We start from the raw sequence: 18,498 nt of genomic DNA, 5'->3' as shown, positions 1-18,498 counted from the left end.
AGCCTCTGCATTCGGCTCAGGTCATGATCCCAGGGTCCTGGGATCGAGCCCCACATCGGGCTTTCTGCTCAGCAGGAAGCCTGCTTCCCCTCCTCTCTCTGCCTGCCTCTCTGCCTACTTGTGATCTCTGTCTGTCAAATAAATAAATAAAATCTTTTTTAAAAAATTTAAAAATCTGAGGCACCTGGGTGGCTCAATCAGTTAAGCATTTGCCTTTGGCTCAGGTCATGATCCCAGGGTTCTGGGATTGAGCACCATGTCCTGCTCTCTGCTCAGCAGAGAGCCTGATTCTTCCTTTCCCTCTCCCTGCTGCTATCCCTGCTTGTGCGTGCTTGCTCACTCTCTCTCTCTCTCTCTGTCAAATAAATAAATAAAATATTTAAAAATAAAATAAAATCTTAAACACACACACACGGTGCCCTGGGTGGCTCAGTTGATTCAGTGCCCAACTCTTGATTTCAGCTCAGGTCATGATCTCAGTGTTGTGAGAATGAGGCCTATGTTGGGCTCTGTGTTAGCAGGGAGTCTGCTTGAAATTCTTTCTCTCCCTCTCCCTCTGCCCCTACACCTGCTCAAGCACACACATGTGTGTTCACTCCTCTCTCTCTCAAATAAATAAATCTTTTTAAAAAGCACACACACAATGGGATATCACCTCACACCTGTCAGAATGGCTAAAATAAAAAATACAGGAAACAGTAAGTGTTGACAAGGTTGTGGAGAAAAAGGAACCCTTATACAGTATTGGTAGGAATGCAAACTGGTGAAGCCATGATGAAAAGCAGTATAGAAGTTCCTCAAAAAATTAAAAATACAATTACCATATGATCCAGTAATCACACTACTGGGCATTTACCTAAAGAATATGAAAACACTAATTTGAAAGGATATATGTCCCCCTACGTTTACTGCAGCATTTTCTACAGTAGCCAACTTTGGAAGCAGCCCAAGTGTTCATCGATAGATGAACAGATAAAGATGTCGTGTGTGTGTGTATTTGTGTGTATACATATATGATATTTGTATATATACACACAATGGACATTCAGCCATAAAAAATGAATGAAATCTTGCCATTTACAACATGAATGGATCTAGAGAGTATAATGCTAAGTGAAATAAGCCAGACAGAAAAAGACGAATACTGTATGTTTCGCTCATATGTGGGACTTAAGAAACAAGGGAAGAATAAAGAGACAAACCAAGAAACAGACTCTTAAATCTAGAGAACAAACTGATGGATACCAGAGGGGAGGTGAGGGGATGGGGAAATAGGGGATGGAAATTAAGAGCACATTTACTGTGATGAGCATCGAGTCGTGTATAGAGGGGTTGAATCACTACATTGTACACATGAAACTACTATAACACTGTGTGTTAACTGTCCTAGAATTAACACTCTAAAATAATAAAAAAAAATTAAAAAAACAAATAAACATGAAGTTATGATAGCAAATGAAGGAAGGAAGGAAAGAACATCAGTAAGTTAGAAGCTGAAGAAATGTCCAGTAAGGGAAGCACCGGGAAGCATGAATTCAACAGAAATGAGACCCCGGGTCTCAGAGGTGTGCAGGGTCAGGGACTGACTAAGAGGAAAAGGATTGAGTGTGAGGAGTCTAAGGAGGTATTTATAATGGTGAGAAACACCTGAAAGGCTGATAGCTGGAACCAGAAGACAGGCAGAGGTAGTTTAGAGGAAAGAGGGTTCCACTATCTCCTTTTTTGGGTTAGTAACAGAGTCCCCCAGCTTTCAACTAGGCACTGGTTTCCCAGAATGGTCGTATTTCCCAGCCTCCCACACAGCTAGGTCTCATCATCTGATGTATTTGAGCCAATGCTGTATCAGCCAAACTTACAAGTGACATTTCAGGGTTATTTCCTTAAAGACACCTCTTCTGCACATTCTCTCCCTTCCTATTTGCTGGGACATTACAGCAGCTACTTTGGACCCAAGAAGGACATCACACACAGGAGTTGGCAGAATCGGCCCCTTGGCCTGGGTTTCTGGGTGACCTTGACCTTGCAGAATGGGGCCACCACCTATCCTAACTTGCCCACCTTCCTCTGCAACACAATGTGAGGGAGTAAAAACCCTTCTGTCGTAGTTAAGCCACTGCATCAGGAACTCTGTGAGAGAAGCCTAGCTTCCTAACACAGATGGCAGAACAGCCCGCAGAAAAGCCATCAGTCTAGGAGTAAATGAGGCTGTGTATGACTGGATTAAAGTTCAGTTTACTAACTTAAATGTATTCAGTTTAAATATTGCCTTTTATTTTGAGATGGCATGCTGCCTAATGTTTTTTATATTCAAATGTACTTCCTCTAAAGCACATCAAAGGTTGAGTGAGGCCCAGATTGAGAGGAGGGGACTGACTGTAAAGGAGCACAAGAAAACTTTCTAGGATGAGGAAGCCCTTCCATATCCTGATGGTGGAAGTTAGTATACAATTATTTAGAGTGATCAAAATTCCTCAAATTTTAAATGGATGAATTGTATTGTAAGCAAACAACAGTGTTATCTATAGCTGTCTAAGAAATTACTCAAAAATTAAGCAGGTTAGGGTTATAAACCCTTATTATTTCATAGTTCTTGTAAGCTGGGAATCTGGATGGTCTTCCCTGGGTCCTCTGGCTTAGAGGCTCTCAATTCGAGTATCTGCTGGGACTGTAGTCTCATCAGAAGGCTTGAGTGAGGGAGGTTTGCTTCCAGGCTGACTCACAGGGTTGCTGGCAGGACTCAGTTCCTCTCAGGCTCTTGGACTGAGGAAATCTGTTCCTTGCTTTGTGAGCCTCTCACACCATGGCAGCCTGCTTCTAGGAGAGCAAGTAAAGTGAAGGAGCAAGAGAGGACAAGACAGAACCAGAGACTTTTTAAAGGTACCTCCCACAGCCTTCGGTCTGAACATAGCAGAGCCACGTTTGGTAGGAAGCCAAGCCTCCTCCAGTGTGACAGGAGAAAGGTAAGAGAGGCCGGGAGCTGCTGTTCCTACCTGTGAGGTCACTTGTAGTTAAGGTGTTATGTTATGTAGTGTAGTTATGTTGTTGGAAGCTGAGGGGGATGGATTACTGGTTCTATTTTCTCCTGAAATTGGGGCAGCTGCCAAGAACAGAGGCCAAGTGGTACCAGAGGAGGTTGAAGGGAATGGAGGGCTTTAAAAATACCTGGTATGGGAACAAGGGGGAGAGACAGGAGCACAGAACTCCACGTGGTGCTCCATCAGGGACCTGAACCTGGAGGCGTTAGGCTCCAGAAAAGCAGCAGTCCATACTGAAATCCACCCCTGAGGCAGATCTGCCCTTTTCTGAGAAAACCACCTGTGCGCAGCCAAGGCCCATCTGTGATCCCGAGGGCGGGCGGCCACCAGGAACATGAATGTGGATGTTCTGGACAAACGTGAGTTTCCCTGGAGGCTGAGAGCGGCATTTGTGACGTTCTCCACAACTGGATACGGGCCCTGTGGCTGCTGGCATGCTGCTGCCCTGTGGGGCCCACCCTGTAAGGCCGCCCGAGCCAGTGGAGCTGCCGTCCCTCTCCCGAAGGAGATGAGCAGCCTCTCTGTCAGAGGTCCTGGGAAAGGTAGATTCTCGCACAAGAAATTAGAGGATCTGAAACCCAGGCTGCAGCGGGAAGGCATTTCCTCTTCACTCAGGGCCCAAGAACAAAGTAAGTTCTGTCCCAGAGGTGAATTCAAGTCCCCACTCCCCGTCCTGCTTGAAGGCCTGGGTGCAGTGAGGATCGACAGGGCCCAGGCTTGGGAGGAAAGAGGATGGCCATTACGCTGCTGCAAGGAGGCCCATGCTCCTGAAGACAGGCCGGTGGCCCTAGAGAGCCAACACATCTGGTGGGGGGAAACACGGGACACTCTGCATCTCATGGCCGTCCACTTGTCCAGGCCTCCAGGACAGCCCTCTTCAAAATATCAGCCTGAACTCAGCTGAATTGCGGGAAATTGCATGAAAAGAAAAGCGTCGCCACCCCTCTGTGGGGATAGCAGGAAAGAGCCATGTCCAGTTTTCCGGGCCGGGGCAGCCTCGTACTAGGGTGATGTGGAGGCAGAGCCAGGACCACTGAGACGGCTCTCCTATGACAGCGCGCTCAGTGAGGCTCGGGAGAGTTGAGGCTCGCTGTGGCGGTGGAGGTCAGGGCCCTCGTGGGCAGTGGGCTGTAAAGTTGACTGAAACATGGTTTGACTCTAGTAGGAAACTGCTTCAGGTCACACAATATGGGTCAAACAATGGCAAGCCAATCAGGCATTTTGGGGGTCAAGGCCAAGGCATGGTTGGCCCATTTATACCAACAGGTGGGGGTGGTGGGCACTCCCTGCCTGCACCTCCTAGCCCAGCTCCTCCCAGATCAGATAGGCTCTCCCCCAGACTTCCACCAAGCCAGCTCCTCCAAGCCCACCATGAAGATGGCCCCACAAGCTGGCCGCCTCAGAGACTCCACATCTGCCCTTCTCTCCCCCCAGGGCATTGCTCACAGAGCCAAAAGCAAGCATTTGAATAAGCAGATCCAACTTCCAAATCAGGGCTGAAACCCTTCGACCCTCGTTTGAGCAACACAGCCAGAGAAGGCTTCTGGGCATAGAAGACTCACATTTTGAAGCTCCGTTTTCTTCTCCAACTAATGAAGTCTTGAACTGGGCCAGAAGCGGCAAGAGTTTTACAAGCAGTTGCTCATAAAATCTCAACAGAGCAACTGGCATTTCAATCATATGAGGACAGTAAAATTAATTAATACGTACCAGGCATAGTTTCATTTGATAGCACCAATAAAATAATCAATACGATCGCCATCAGAAGCGGTTCAACTGGTCGGCACCAAATTAAAAGGAGGTTTTTTGTTTCTCTTCTTTATCTAAATCATGCAATTACCCCTTCCTTCTTTCTCATAAAAAAATCCTTGCTTTCTTTACATGAGATTGTGGTTACCCCAGAATCTGTGCTCCCGGGGACTGCCATCCTGAGACCCCAAATAAAGGCCTTTGTTCTTTTTCAGTGTTGCCTCCTGTTCTCAGTCAATAAGACAACAGTGCTCTGGTCACACCACGGCCCGGGACTCTGAGACAGAAGGTGCGCTTGCCTTGGGGACACCAATATTCTTTTATCATCCCCACTGGGCTGTGAGCTGAAAAATCAGCCCAGCCTGGCTGACTGTGTTCCTTGTGCCAAATGGGGCAGCAGCCAAGGAGAAACAGGCATGAGAGAACAATTTTAAGGAGAAAGATATTTACAGTTAGATTTCACTTTTCTTGCTTTCAACACCTGAACTAGAAAGCCCCAGAAAACTGCAATTTACGACCAAATGGCAAAAGCGCAACCTTCTGGCTGGGGGGAGGTCCTTGTGGCAGCTTCCCGAAGTTTCTCAAAACCAGCTTCCTAAAGATTTAATAAAGGTGGGCAGGAGATGGGCTTTAGCCAGCAACAAGTAGGGATGGGAGAGGATATGGGGCTTTGCAGCCCTGTAGGAGGGCGTTTCGCGTGTAAATCCAGCGCCTTACTGAACACACGCAAATGAGTGGTCACCCACCAGCCGGAGCCCACTTCTCTCTCAGATGCTCCCCTCTCCCCAGGAAGCCAGGGCTCCAGGCCCCGCTCACCCAGGCAACAGCCTTTTCCGAGATCCAGTCAAGGAGGCGGAAAGAAACCACAGAAATCTAAAGGACGGACGGAAACACAGCTTGCAGCCTAGGGGCCAGCGCCCTGAACTCACCAGCTCCTTCACCCCTGCCCTGACCCTGACGCAGGATGGCCGCCTCCTACAGGCGGATATGTCTGTTCGGAGCACTCTGGGGGAGTTTCTGAGCTAGGAGGGGGTAGGGAGCTGGTTCAAAGCAACCCCGAGCTTGCCCTGTCCCTGCCGCGAATGGGGGCCGAGGAAAAGTGCGGGTCCCTGCGACCGCCGGCCCTTTGGCGTCTCCGAACGCCCCCTTGTGGTCACTGTGCGCCCCTGCGGCTCGGCCACATCGCCGGTAGTCCCGGCCACACCCGGGGGTGCGGGAGACAAAAGGATGTGGCCGGACTGGAGGCCCCGTCAGCCGCCCCCCCGGAGGCAGGCATGAGCCGCCTCAGCACCTTCCGCTCATCCGAGTGCGTCTAGGGCTCCGGGCACAGGTGGCGACAGCGGCGGCGGCGGCCACATGGAGGAGCCGCGGGGCGACCTCTGCCCCTCCCCTCCTAAACCCCAAGCGCAGCCGGCCGGCGCCCGCGGGGCCTGAGAAGTGCCTGACGCCCGGCGGCTGCTCCCACGTTTTCCGGGAGGAGCGGAGGGGAGGGCGCAGTGGGTGCGCGCAGTGAGCGGGGACTGGGGCTCCGAGGGCGCCCGGGGCCGAAGCGCGCATGGCTCCCCCGGGCGGCCCTGCGGTTCTACTCCAGCCCGGGCTCCGGACGCCCCGCGCCCCGGTACGGCCGGCGTGCTGCGCCCCGCAGGGAGAGAAAGGACAGAAAAGGTGAGAAAAGGGCCTTGCCTGGTGGCCGCATTTGTCTCTTTCCTCCCGACTGCTGCGAGACGGTGCCCGCTCTGACTGAACTAGGCCGGGGAGGCACTGCCCCCTGGTGGCCGTTGGCCGTCACGGCAACTGTCTTCGTCCTGGGCACACTCCGTTTTCGCCCCAGGGAGCTTCATTTGGTCCTGTCCAGAGAAAGCCTGTGCCTCCCACCAAGCCCCGCCACACCTCCCTGGGGGTGGTACGAGAGGGTCACAATAACAGCACAAAGTAGCACTCTTCTGGTTCAACCCCATTTGCAGAATTGTGGATACTGTGGACCCGGACAAATTCCAACCAACTAGTTCAACAAATCCGAGGGAGTCTGGGCCATTCTGTGACATAAGGTAACCCTTTCTCTGAGCTTGCATTCCCTCTCTTCCCAATACTCAGTTCTGCCCTCTAACATGGATAAAGCTCTGCTGCTCTGTACCCCCTCAGCTCAAAACTGCCCTTTCCCTCTCACCCTTAGTGACTTTTCCTTGGGCTCTCAAACAGCCCCTCAGTATTATTACACCACCCCTCCACCCCATGGCTCCCAGATTAGAATCTCAACACTAAAATCCTTGCTATATTGGCAAGGTGCCTTTCTTTTAACACTTTAAACCAACAGTACTCTCAGATACTATTTTTGACAGACAAAGTGTTAATTGGTCATAAAGGGGGAAAAGCAGAGAAGGACTCTGATTCTGGAGGTCTCTTGGTGCCTGGCAGGTCACCTGTTAAAATGTCAAGGAGAGAGTGTAGAAGCCTGGACTAGCAGGACTGTTGGTGCTCACATGGAGAGAAGGGAATGGGGGTACGTGGAGAAGAAAGTGGAAATCATAGTGTTCAGTCTCACCCACTCCAGGCACTGAACTTTTCCAGGTCTGGAACTTTGGGGAGACCAGGCATGTTGGCCCCGAGGAGGGGGCACAACAGGCATGGCAGACATCCAGCCCAGACCTGGCAGAAGACATGAATGGATTTGTTCCCTCGAAACATGAACGAAACTCCTGAGAACTTGCAGAAATGCCTGTGTCATTCAGAGTGGTGGAGGACACTAAGGGACTCTGAAGTTGAAGAAATAAAGCTAATGGATAGACCCCAGATTGACTGCCCCTGGGGATACCCAGGAGACATAGTCGGGGTTCATCCAGATCACTGGAATCCTGGTGCCATGCAGACATGCATCATGCACTCTGGCACGCTTGGAATAGAGCCAGTTTGCTCATTAGGGAAATGTGGGAATGGACATTAGTCGAGAAATCTGGGGCACAGGTTGGACGTGGATCTTCGGAGCTCCATGCTGGCTTTGGAGAGCTTGAAAGGCAGTGATGAGGCAACAGCTGAAGAGACCCCCACAGGCTGCTGAACGTCTGAACAGGTCTAGAGAGGTCCAGATATCCAGGAAGGAGAAAAATGCAAACAGTGTAACCCAAGCTTGCAGAAGTTCCTGATCACTCCATGTTCCTGGAAAAAGGATGCCTGAAAGCACTCTTAAAGTTCCTTATCTCATACCTTAAGTTTCTAGAAGGACTGAGTCTTCCTGGAGACTGTGATGGGCAAACAAGGGTCTGATGTGCCAGAATCTGGGACCCTCTGGAGGAATGGTTGTGTAAACTGGATCCTGTGGTTCCTGAGGCCCACCAGATCCACCCTGCCTTTCCAGTGACATGATCCAATAAATCTGCTTTTGTACTTCAGGGCAAGAGAGTAGGACTTTTCTTCACGTATAACCAAATGAGTCCTCTTATAAGAGCTTGTTAAGACTTCAAAATAAGGGGTGCCTCAGTGGCTTGGTGGGGTAAATCCTCTGCCTTTGGCTCAGGTCATGATCCTGAAGTCCTGGGATCGAGCCCCCATCAGGCTCTCTGCTCAGCAGGGAGCCTGCTTCTTCTTCTCTCTGCCTGCTTCTCTGCATACTTTGATCTCTGTCAAATAAATAAAATCTATTTTTAAAAAAAAGACTTCAAAATGATTGGATAAGTGCTAACAAGAGGGCAACATCTCAGGCAATGGCAAGGTGAAGTGTGACTGACTGGGCAGGGGCACCAGCACTCTTAAGAGAGATGAAGAAATTAGATGGTGGGAGTACAGGTCTGTTCTGAATGCTCCATGGAGGCTGGTCCAATAGACTTTGGATCATGGAAGGTCTGTTTTAACCTTTCATATGGCAGGTCACTCTCTCTTCCAATCACTAAACACATCTCACCCTTGGACTTCAAATCTCAGTACTTAACACTTAATTTTGAAGTGTATTGGGGGCCTCAAAAAAACCCACACACAATAATGAAATCCTGCCCCAGTCCAAATGGCATGAACTAGCTACACACACAGAGCAGAGGCCCCTGTGGGTTGAGGATTATTAAATATGAAGTATGTTTGTCAGGAAAAACCTTTGTTTATATAAACAGTGGAAGCACCACCATGGTAACCCCGCTCAGTTTGCTCGGCAGCCCAGAGAGGCCTCCCGGCCAAATTCCCACCTCCTTTCTCCCTGCGAGCCTACATTTTTTAAAAAAAACATCCCCAGCCAAAATTCCATGATCTGCCTGCTTGGTTTCCAGGCTCAGAAAATATCATTTTAAAAGTGCTGGGGAACCAGTCAAAGCCACTGCCAAAGCTTCTAAATGAAAGCTCATTTCTCACACACACAGTCTCACACACAAAGACACATTTTGTTTGCCAACTACAGTATGCTTTTCCTTTTTTATGCAACCCAAGTTTCCTTGGGTCCCACAGGCCTGCCAGGCCAATGAAAGAACCTCAACATATGGCCAACAGGAACCCACACTGGCCCTGGGTTTGTCGCCCACCTGCTCCCGGGGGACTCTGGTCTCTGCGGAAGTGTTGCTGAGTAAGGGGTGTCGTGTGCATTGAACAGACCCACCACTAGACACAGTGCCCCTTGTCACCTCTACACCCTGCCCAGCAGCCAGGCCATTTGGTGGTGTGCGGTAAAGCTCTGGAGCAGCCCTTATTTTCCCTTGTGTTCTGCTCATTGAATGCACCCAAAACCAGACTACGTACCCATGGTCTCATTGACACTTTTAGCGGAAGATGCTGCTGCTATCCCAAAGAACCCAAGCTCTTTTTTTTTTTTTTAAAGATTTTATTTATTTATTTGACAGAGAGAGATCACAAGTAGACAGAGAGGCAGGCAGAGAGAGAGAGAGAGAGAGAGGGAAGCAGGCTCCCTGCCGAGCAGAGAGCCCGATGCGGGACTCGATTCCAGGACCCTGAGATCATGACCTGAGCCGAAGGCAGCGGCTTAACCCACTGAGCCACCCAGGCACCCCAGAACCCAAGCTCTTATCCCAAGGGCTGGTCCGGGTGGGGGCCCCTGGCTCTTCTCCAGCAGCTAAGCTCCAAGTCATCCTGTCTGATCCACAGGAGAATATACAGGCCTTCACCCAAGTTCAGGTTCAATTTCACCCACCCCTTCAGGCATGTCCAAACAAGTCTGACCCCCTTATACTCAAGTGGGGATCCCCCATCCATCCAAGACCGAGCATTAGTGAATGCAGCAGCGACAGCCACCCTCTTGTCCTCTGCCAGAGGATCCAGGCTCAAGCACTGGGGAAAGGATTGCTCTGTTCCAACAAGAGAAGTAAATTGACATCAGATCATTTTCCAACAGTTTTTCCGACTACTTAACATTTGCCACATTGCATTCTACATTCCAATTTCCAAAAGGACAGGAGCATTAAGAGAAAGAAATAAAATTAACTGGAATCAAGAACTTTATTAATTTTTAAGCATGAGACTTATGGCTGAGCATCAAGTATGGCTTTGACCCAAAATGTTCTCCTCGAGATACCAGGGAAACCAGACCTGCAGAGATACAGTGATTTTGCAATAAATCGAGTTAAAGTTATTAACTAAAGTTGGTCAAATTTTGGGTTTCTTTCTTTCTTTTTAACTTGGCTTGTTACAGTTTTTACTTACTTTTTAAAGTTCTTAATATAGAATATGCAGTGCTTTCTCTCTGGACTACCTACTTCCCATTCACATTTCTGGTAAGTTCTACCTTCCATATGCTACATATATTACATGTGTTACACATATTACAGGATTAAAAGTCCTTTCATACACATTCTTTCAAGTAATAAGTGTTTAAGAGCTTCAAGGCTCCAGTTCATTCTCAACTTTGGCTTCAATTTACACATTTCCAACTCAACCCAGGGTAGGTGGGAGCCAAAAATGACTTTTAGAGAACAGCAAATTGGCCTCCCCTGGTGTGTTTCAATCCAGGCATCACACCAAGAAAATGATGCCTCTGCTTAGTTCTAGCACCAACTGAGGAGTGGGAAGAGAAGCTGAATAACTTTCTACATAAATCAGGCCTTTTGCATCATTACTTTCTCCAAAGTGTACTAAATACTTGAACTGTATTAATGATTTGATACCAATTCCAATGTGTTTGGAAGGGTGGGGGGATTCCCCACATCACCAAACAATTAACTCAATTTTTAAAAAAAAAGATTTTACTTATTAATTTGAGAGACAGAGAGAGCATGAGATAGGGGAGGGTCAGAGGGAGAAGCAGACTCCCCTGCTAAGCAAGGAGCCTAACAAGGGTTCCATCTCAGGACTCCAGGATCATGACCTGAGCCAAAGGCAGACACTCAACCAACTGAGCCACCCAGGCGCACTGCAGTTAACTCATTTCCAATGCTATCTACCCAGAGACAGCATCAGATTCCACACGGAAAGACGCTCAGTCCCACAAGACTGACCCCACTTCACGTAACAGCTGCAAGCCCAGGCTGTCACCTGCACTTCTGACCAGACTGGAATCAGAGGTTCCTGCAACTCCCTCCTTGGGTTTAATTAATTTGCTGGACCAGCTCAAAGAACCCAGGAAACCCATATACTCACTAGAGAGCCAGTTTATGACAAATGATATTAAAGGGTATGAATCAACAGGCAGCTAAAGCGATCTGTACATAGGGCAAGTATGTAGGAAGGGACCCACGGCTTCCCTGGCCTCTCCGGGCACGCCACCCTCCCTGCACCTCCCTGCGTGTGTCAACCTGGATGGTCTCCGAACCCCATCCTTTTGTGTTTTTATGGAGGCTTCATCACAAAGGCACGGATAATTGATTAGTCAGGCTCAGCCTGCAGCCCCTCTCCCCTCCCAGAAATCAAGGCATGGAACTGAAAGTTCCAACCGTCTGAGCACATGGTCGTTTCCGCTGGCAACCAGCCCCTATCCTTAGGTGACCAGGGGGCTTTCCAAAAGTTACCTCAAGAACATAAGAAACGACACTTTTAGGACACTTATCACTTAGGAAATTCCAAGAATTTTAGGAGCTCTATGCCGGAAACTGGACGAACAATCAAATATATGTGTCGTGTTATAAACCACAATACCACAGTATGCAAGATACTTTTCCTCTTCTTATTTCACTCAGAGTCCTATCTGCAGGGCACACTGTGCTCCTTCCCATACCACGGTCCAAACAGTAGACATAAGTGGGTTGGCCCATAAATATAAAAACAGCTGGGGCGCCTGGGTGTTTCAGTTGTTAAGCGTCTGCCTTCCGCTCAGGTCATGATCCCAGGGTCCTAGAATCGAGCCCCACATTGGGTTTCCTCTCAGCGGGAAGCCTGCTTCTCCCTATCCCACTCCCTCTACTTACGTTGCCTCTCTTGCTGTGTCTCTGTCAATAAATAAATAAAATCTTAAAAAAAAGAGAGAGAGAGACAAAAACAGCTTGAACATTATAATGAGCATAAATCTAAATGAACATTGTATAGAATAAGGAGGTCTTATGAGGTTAAATAAAAATATAATTAAAATCTATGTTAAAAATTACATGTTAACATATATTAAGAGGAGGGAGATGAAGTTAAAATTTCTTCAAGTCCTTCCATAGTCTGCAAGGACAACAACATAGAGTAACTTTAGAATTTGATGCCTAATAAATGAATATTGTAATTTCTACAGCAACCCCTAAAAGAACAAAAACAGACTGTAACATCCAAACAAACAGAAGTGAAAAAATGGGACGATGAAAAAATATTTAATCCAAGAAGAGACAGAAAAGAGAGAGAAAGAGAGAGGGGGAGAGAGAAACCAAACAGGACTGGCAGGTCAAAAACAAAGCACAAAATAAAATGATAGACATGGAACTAAGGTATGTTTCTTTTTTTTCTTTTTTCTTTTTTTATTTTTTTTATTTTTAGAGAGAGAGAGAGAGATCACAAGTAGGTAGAGAGGCGGGCAGAGAGAGGGGGAAGCAGGCTTCCTGCTAAGCAGAGAGCCTGATGCGGGGCTCGATCCCAGAACCCTGAGACCATGACCTGAGACGAAGACAGAGGCTTAACCCACTGAACCACCCAGGTGCCCCCTAAGGTATGTTTCTAAATGTAAATTAACTAAATGCACTATTGAAAAGACAAACATTTCAAAGTGGATTTTTAAAACTCCAATAATATGCGGTTCATAAGAGTTTAAATCTAAAACATAAGGTTACATAAAGGTTGAAAATCAAAAGATGAAAAATATGTATCATGCAAATATTAACCAGAAAAAAGTTGGTGTGACTAAATTACTAGGCAACAAGCTGAATTTTATTTCATTTTTTTAAAGATTTATTTATTTATTTTAGAGAGAGAGCAGAGGGGAGGAGAGGAGCAGAGGGAGAGGGAGAGGAAGAGAGAGTCCTCAAGCAGACTCCCTGAGAAGCGTAGAGCCTGATGTGGGCAGGGCTTGATCTCATGACCCTGAGATCACCATCTCAGCTGAAACCAAGAGTCAGTTACTTAACCAACGGAGCCACCCGGGGGACCTGACAAGCTGAATTTTAAAGTAAAAGTTTATAACTAGAGAATAAAGAGGGTTCTTTCATAAGAAACATTTTGAATTCATCAACAGCAGCTTTCAAGGTGCATTCATCTCATTATAACATCGGAATACATAAAGCAAGTATGCGAGAAGAAATCTATAAAGCGGCTGCATGAGAAGAGGTGAGAGAATTCCACCAACGTAGATGTTAACACGCCCATCTCAGGAACTGAGTAAACCACCAAACCAAACCACCAACCAGGGTAGAGAAGATCTGACCAACACAACCGACAAACGACCCTAATGGGCCTATTCAAAGACCATTCCAGCCACAGCATCGGACATACGCTAAATTCAAGCACACAAAACTCCTGGAAAAAACTGACCATATACCAGACTAAAAGCAAGTACTCAAGAGATTAAAGTAATTCAGAGCATGTTCTCTGACCACGTTAGATACCAGTAACAAAATGGTAACTAGAATTGTATGTTTGAAAATTAAGAAACACATCTAAGTAACCCCTGAGCCAAAGAACTCATAATGGAAATTAGAATGTATCTTGCACTTGAGTAACCCAAATATGACACAAACATAAAGCAATTTGGAGAGCAATTTAAAGCCTAAAATGCCAGACTGAATTTCTTCTAGGAAGGCAACATAACCCGTTTCATTAACAGATTAAAGGAGGAAAATAATGTGATGTCAGTAGAAGCTTTTGATAAAACCTAAGCAGCCATATAGGAACTAAAGGCAAACAAACTCTTAGCAAACTAAGAATAGGAAAAACAAAACAAAACAAACAACAACAACAAAAAAACCTCCTTAACCTGAAAAAGGGTGTCTACAAAAATCTACAGCAAATATAATACCTAATGGTAAAATGTTGAAATTTTTCCTTTGGGATTAGAAGAACAAACAAGTAAGTTCCCATTACCATTTCTATTCAAATTGTACTGGATGTCCTGGGCACAGAGCAAGGCAAAAATTTTTTTTAATGTGTAGAATCAGTAGGGAAGAAACAAACCCAGTTATTCACAGGTAACATAATACTGCACATAGAAAATATCCACTAGAAATAAGTGAATTTAGCAAAGTTGCAGCAAACCAAAGTCAACATACAGAATTTCATTATATTTTCTATACCATCAAAAAAAAAAAGAGCTAGAAAATGTAAATTTTTTAAAAAAAATTTTTTTGTAATTTAAAAAAATAACACAAGAACAAAAGTTATCAAGTAACTAGGGATAAATACAACAAAAGATGTGCAAGTTCTCTGAATCCATTTCCTTACAGCTGCTGTAATCATTTACCAAGAATATGGTGATTTAAAACAGCAGAGATTTATTCTCTCTCAGTTCTGGAGGCCAGATGACCAAAATTGGTATCACAGAGTTGAAATCAAGGTATTGGTAGGAACACACTTCCCCTGGAGACTCTAGGGGAAAATACATTTCTTATCTCTTCAGCTTCTGGTGGCTGTACCATTCCCACATCTGCCTCTGTGGTCAAAATGCCAAATGGCTTCTTCTGCCTCAAATCTCTCTCCCACTGAGAACGATAGTCTTTATGAACAGGATTCTGTCATTTGCCATTTTTTTCCCCCTCTCACTGAGGATAGATGTTTGTGCCTTTGCATTTTGAGCTTATTTCTTGACATACTGAGGGAGAAGCTTTGAGGCTTATACTGAAAGTTCGTTGCTCCAGAACATTCAGGTTTGGTTCTGCCAGGTGCCTGAGGGCTCGGTCAACTCAGGGTCATTGTGAATAACCTCTCTGATTGAGGTTTTTTAGGACAAATAGGTAGGGCCGACCTCTGACACAAACCCTGCCTGGAGTCTAGCTGTGGTAAGGATTCCCGTGGGAGACTCATCCCCCATCCACCACAACCGAAGCTGAGGCCTGCCTTTTCCCTCATTATTACCCTTTCTGACATACTTCCAGGGTAACTCTTTGGCCAAGAATGTCCCCGTCCCCCCACCCCCCTTACTTCAGACTGTGGCTTTGTCTCCTGGCCCCCAAGTGCAGCCCATTAGCATTGAAAAGCTCTAGTCTCCGGGAGACCAACAGATGCCCCCTCAAGGACTGCCCTCAGCTTCAGTATTTCTCCAAGTAATGCTTGCTTACTTTTTGCTTTGGAGAATTTTTTTTCCCTTTTCTTTTGCCTTTTCTATCCAGCATTAACTTTTCTATCTCGGAAATTTCCTCTTGCTACCTCGTCTACAATATTGACAGAAATTCCTACTGCCACCTTTCTACATATATGGGTCCCCAATTTAGGTACAAGAATGGAGATGAGAGGGAGGGTCCCAACCTAGCTAAGAGAGAAGCAAAAAGTTCTGGCCAAGAGTCACCATAACCTGGGTGCTTGCTGAGGGCAAAGGGAACACGAAATGGGTAATGGAAGAGAAAATGTATATATTTGTATGTGTGTACTTGTAGAGATTTATATAAATTATGTACTCCTGACTAGTACAAATGAGGGCTTAGTATGTTGTCTTTTCTTGATATATTTTATATAATCAACTTTGTCCTTTCCCCCTTTCCAATTATTTTACTTAAGACTATATGAACTTAAAAAAAAAAAAAAAAGATTTTATTTGTGACAGAGAGCATGAGCAGGGAAGAGGGGCAGAGAGGGAGAAGCAGACTCCCCAGTGAGCAGGGAGCCCAATGGTGGGCTTGATCCCAGGACCCTGGGATCATGACCTGAGCAGAAGACAGACGCTTAACCAACTGAGCCACCCAGGCACCCCAGACTTTATGATTTTTATATGAAGAGGGACTATGACTAAGGGAGAAAAGCGAACATCACTTTTTTGGGGGGGGGAAATTTGTGAAATATATCTTCTCTTCTCGGGAAGAGAGTGTTTCTTTATTCCAAGAGGGATAGTGGCAGCATGCCAAGGAGAACCATGGTATTCTTCTTGCTCTTCTTTGGAAATTTAAATACGGAGACAAGGGTGAGTAGAGATGCTGGGTAATCCAAAGGGTGAGCTGCACTGTACAGTATCTCCCTTCTGCTGGATACTTAGCCACAGAGATCCAATTAGATTTCACCAGTGAGAGGCACTTGTACAGAATTTGAAGAGGAGTAGAAATAAGTATTCAAGAGTGGTAAGCTGCAAAGAGGTTAATGGGCCTCAGGCAGCTAATGTGGGATTTGCCAGCAGCTTCCACGCCATCTTCTGGCAGTGGCCCACCCTGGTGCTACAGCAGCCGAGACCCCCGACAGTAGTGGCTCCTTGCAATTCCTACTCTGGCAGATGGCACAGTTCTCCCTCCCTCCTTCCCTCCCCTGCCTGTCGCCAGGCCTTCTAATGGCTGTGTAAGCCCAGTTCCCCCATGTTAAATCCTTTGTTACTAGAAATGCCAGCTGGTAATGATTTATGATTTCTTGATCAAACTCTAACTCAGTAAGTAAAGGCACTGAAAGAAAAAATTAGAGATAAAAATGCTATTTAGAGTGTATAACTTAAGGTCAGTAAGCATTTTATTAAGGAACTCCCCTGGCAAAGGCACTGTTTAGGCAATGAGAAATATGTGTATCATTAAAGCAGAGCCCATTAGTCCACATATCCTTCTCATATCTACGGACCAAGAGTAGCCAGGATACTGGGCAGTACAAGGTAAGAAGGGAAAAACAAGAACTGTTATATTTTGCAAAGGATTGTCCATTTAAATAATGATCTAAATTTTGAGGCATCCTATTTGGGCATAAGCCAAGCCATGACAGTATTTAAAAAATAAATTATTGAATTTAAAAAATAACTTTAGGGGCACCTGGCTGGCTCAGTTGGTGGACCCTGATCTCAGGGTCATGAGTTCAAGCCCCATCTGGGGTGTAGAGATTACTTAAAAATAAAATCTTTAGGGGCGCCTGGGTGGCTCAGTGGGTTAAGCCGCTGCCTTCGGCTCAGGTCATGATCTCAGGGTCCTAGGATCGAGCCCCGCATCGGGCTCTCTGCTCAGCAGGGAGCCTGCTTCCTCCTCTCTCTCTGCCTGCCTCTCTGCCTGCTTGTGCTCTCTCTCTGTCAAATAAATAAATAAAAAATCTTTAAAAAAAAATAAAATAAAATCTTTAAAAATAAATAAATAAAAAATAACCTAAAAAATCAGCATTATCTTCTGATAGGATGTCAACACTCTCAGAGCTGCCCTTCCTTAGTTTCAGTATACTGAACCCAAAGGAACTGAGGACCACTAACATAGGAATGTCACCCATCAGGAAGGCCAAGTTGAGGAGAACAACGTGTCTACAAGTCAGCTGGCTTTTGTCTGTTCTGGGGAGCTCCTACACTCCTGCAACCAGGCATTCATGAACAAATTTACACAAATATGTCTCTGCTGAGAAAATAACTCAAAGAACTGAAGTTACTAACGTGTCAGTAAAGTCAATTCTGCTTTCAGAGGTCATTTCACTTCAAATGTCAAAAAACAAAAATAAAAACACAAAAACCCTACATATTAGGAAGTTGGGGTTTTTTTAAGATTTTATTTATTTATTTGGCAGAAAGAGAGATCACAAGTAGGTGGAGAGGCAGGCAGAGAGAGAGAGAGAGGGAGAAGCAGGCTCCCCGCTGAGCAGAGAGCCCCATGCGGGGCTCAATCCCAGGACCCTGAGATCATGACCTGAGCCGAAGGCATGACCCACTTAACCCATTGAGCCACCCAGGCGCCCGGATTAGGAAGTTTTAAAATTAATTCGTTTCTTTCAAACAAAGAAATACTTTGAACTTTAGTAACTACACATGGGTCCAAGTTAATAACCAAAAACACAAGATAAAAATCTTACAAGGATTTCCCACAGTTCTTAGGTTTCTACATAGCAGCAGTAAAAGTAAATTCAATATTCAGTTTACATTTTATTCAAAGGATAAATACAAAATTAGGAAAGCAAGAGATAATAGTCAAAGCAAATATATTTAATATTTCAAAACAACTCTACATACAAAGCAAATGGGCAGGGGGAACGCCCCATGAATTAAACTGGCTACCTGCATTCACGTCTACCAGAAACTTGTATTTACTATTTCCCTTGCCTGAGAACTACCAGCCTTCATTGTCTCAGGTATGATCCAACCCATCAGGGGCACTGTTTGAAGACCAGGCTTTCTAATGAGTCCATCTCACGTTGAACTTGCCACAGAACATCCACGTCTGGAGGACGCCACACTGGCATCAGTGAGGACAACATGCGGACAAGAGTGTCACCTGAAAGGGGCTGTTGGCAGGAATAA

The sequence above is a fragment of the Lutra lutra genome, chromosome 9 (genome assembly GCF_902655055.1).
Source record: "Lutra lutra chromosome 9, mLutLut1.2, whole genome shotgun sequence".
NCBI lineage: Eukaryota > Metazoa > Chordata > Mammalia > Carnivora > Mustelidae > Lutra > Lutra lutra.
This window is presented reverse-complemented; position numbering follows the sequence as displayed.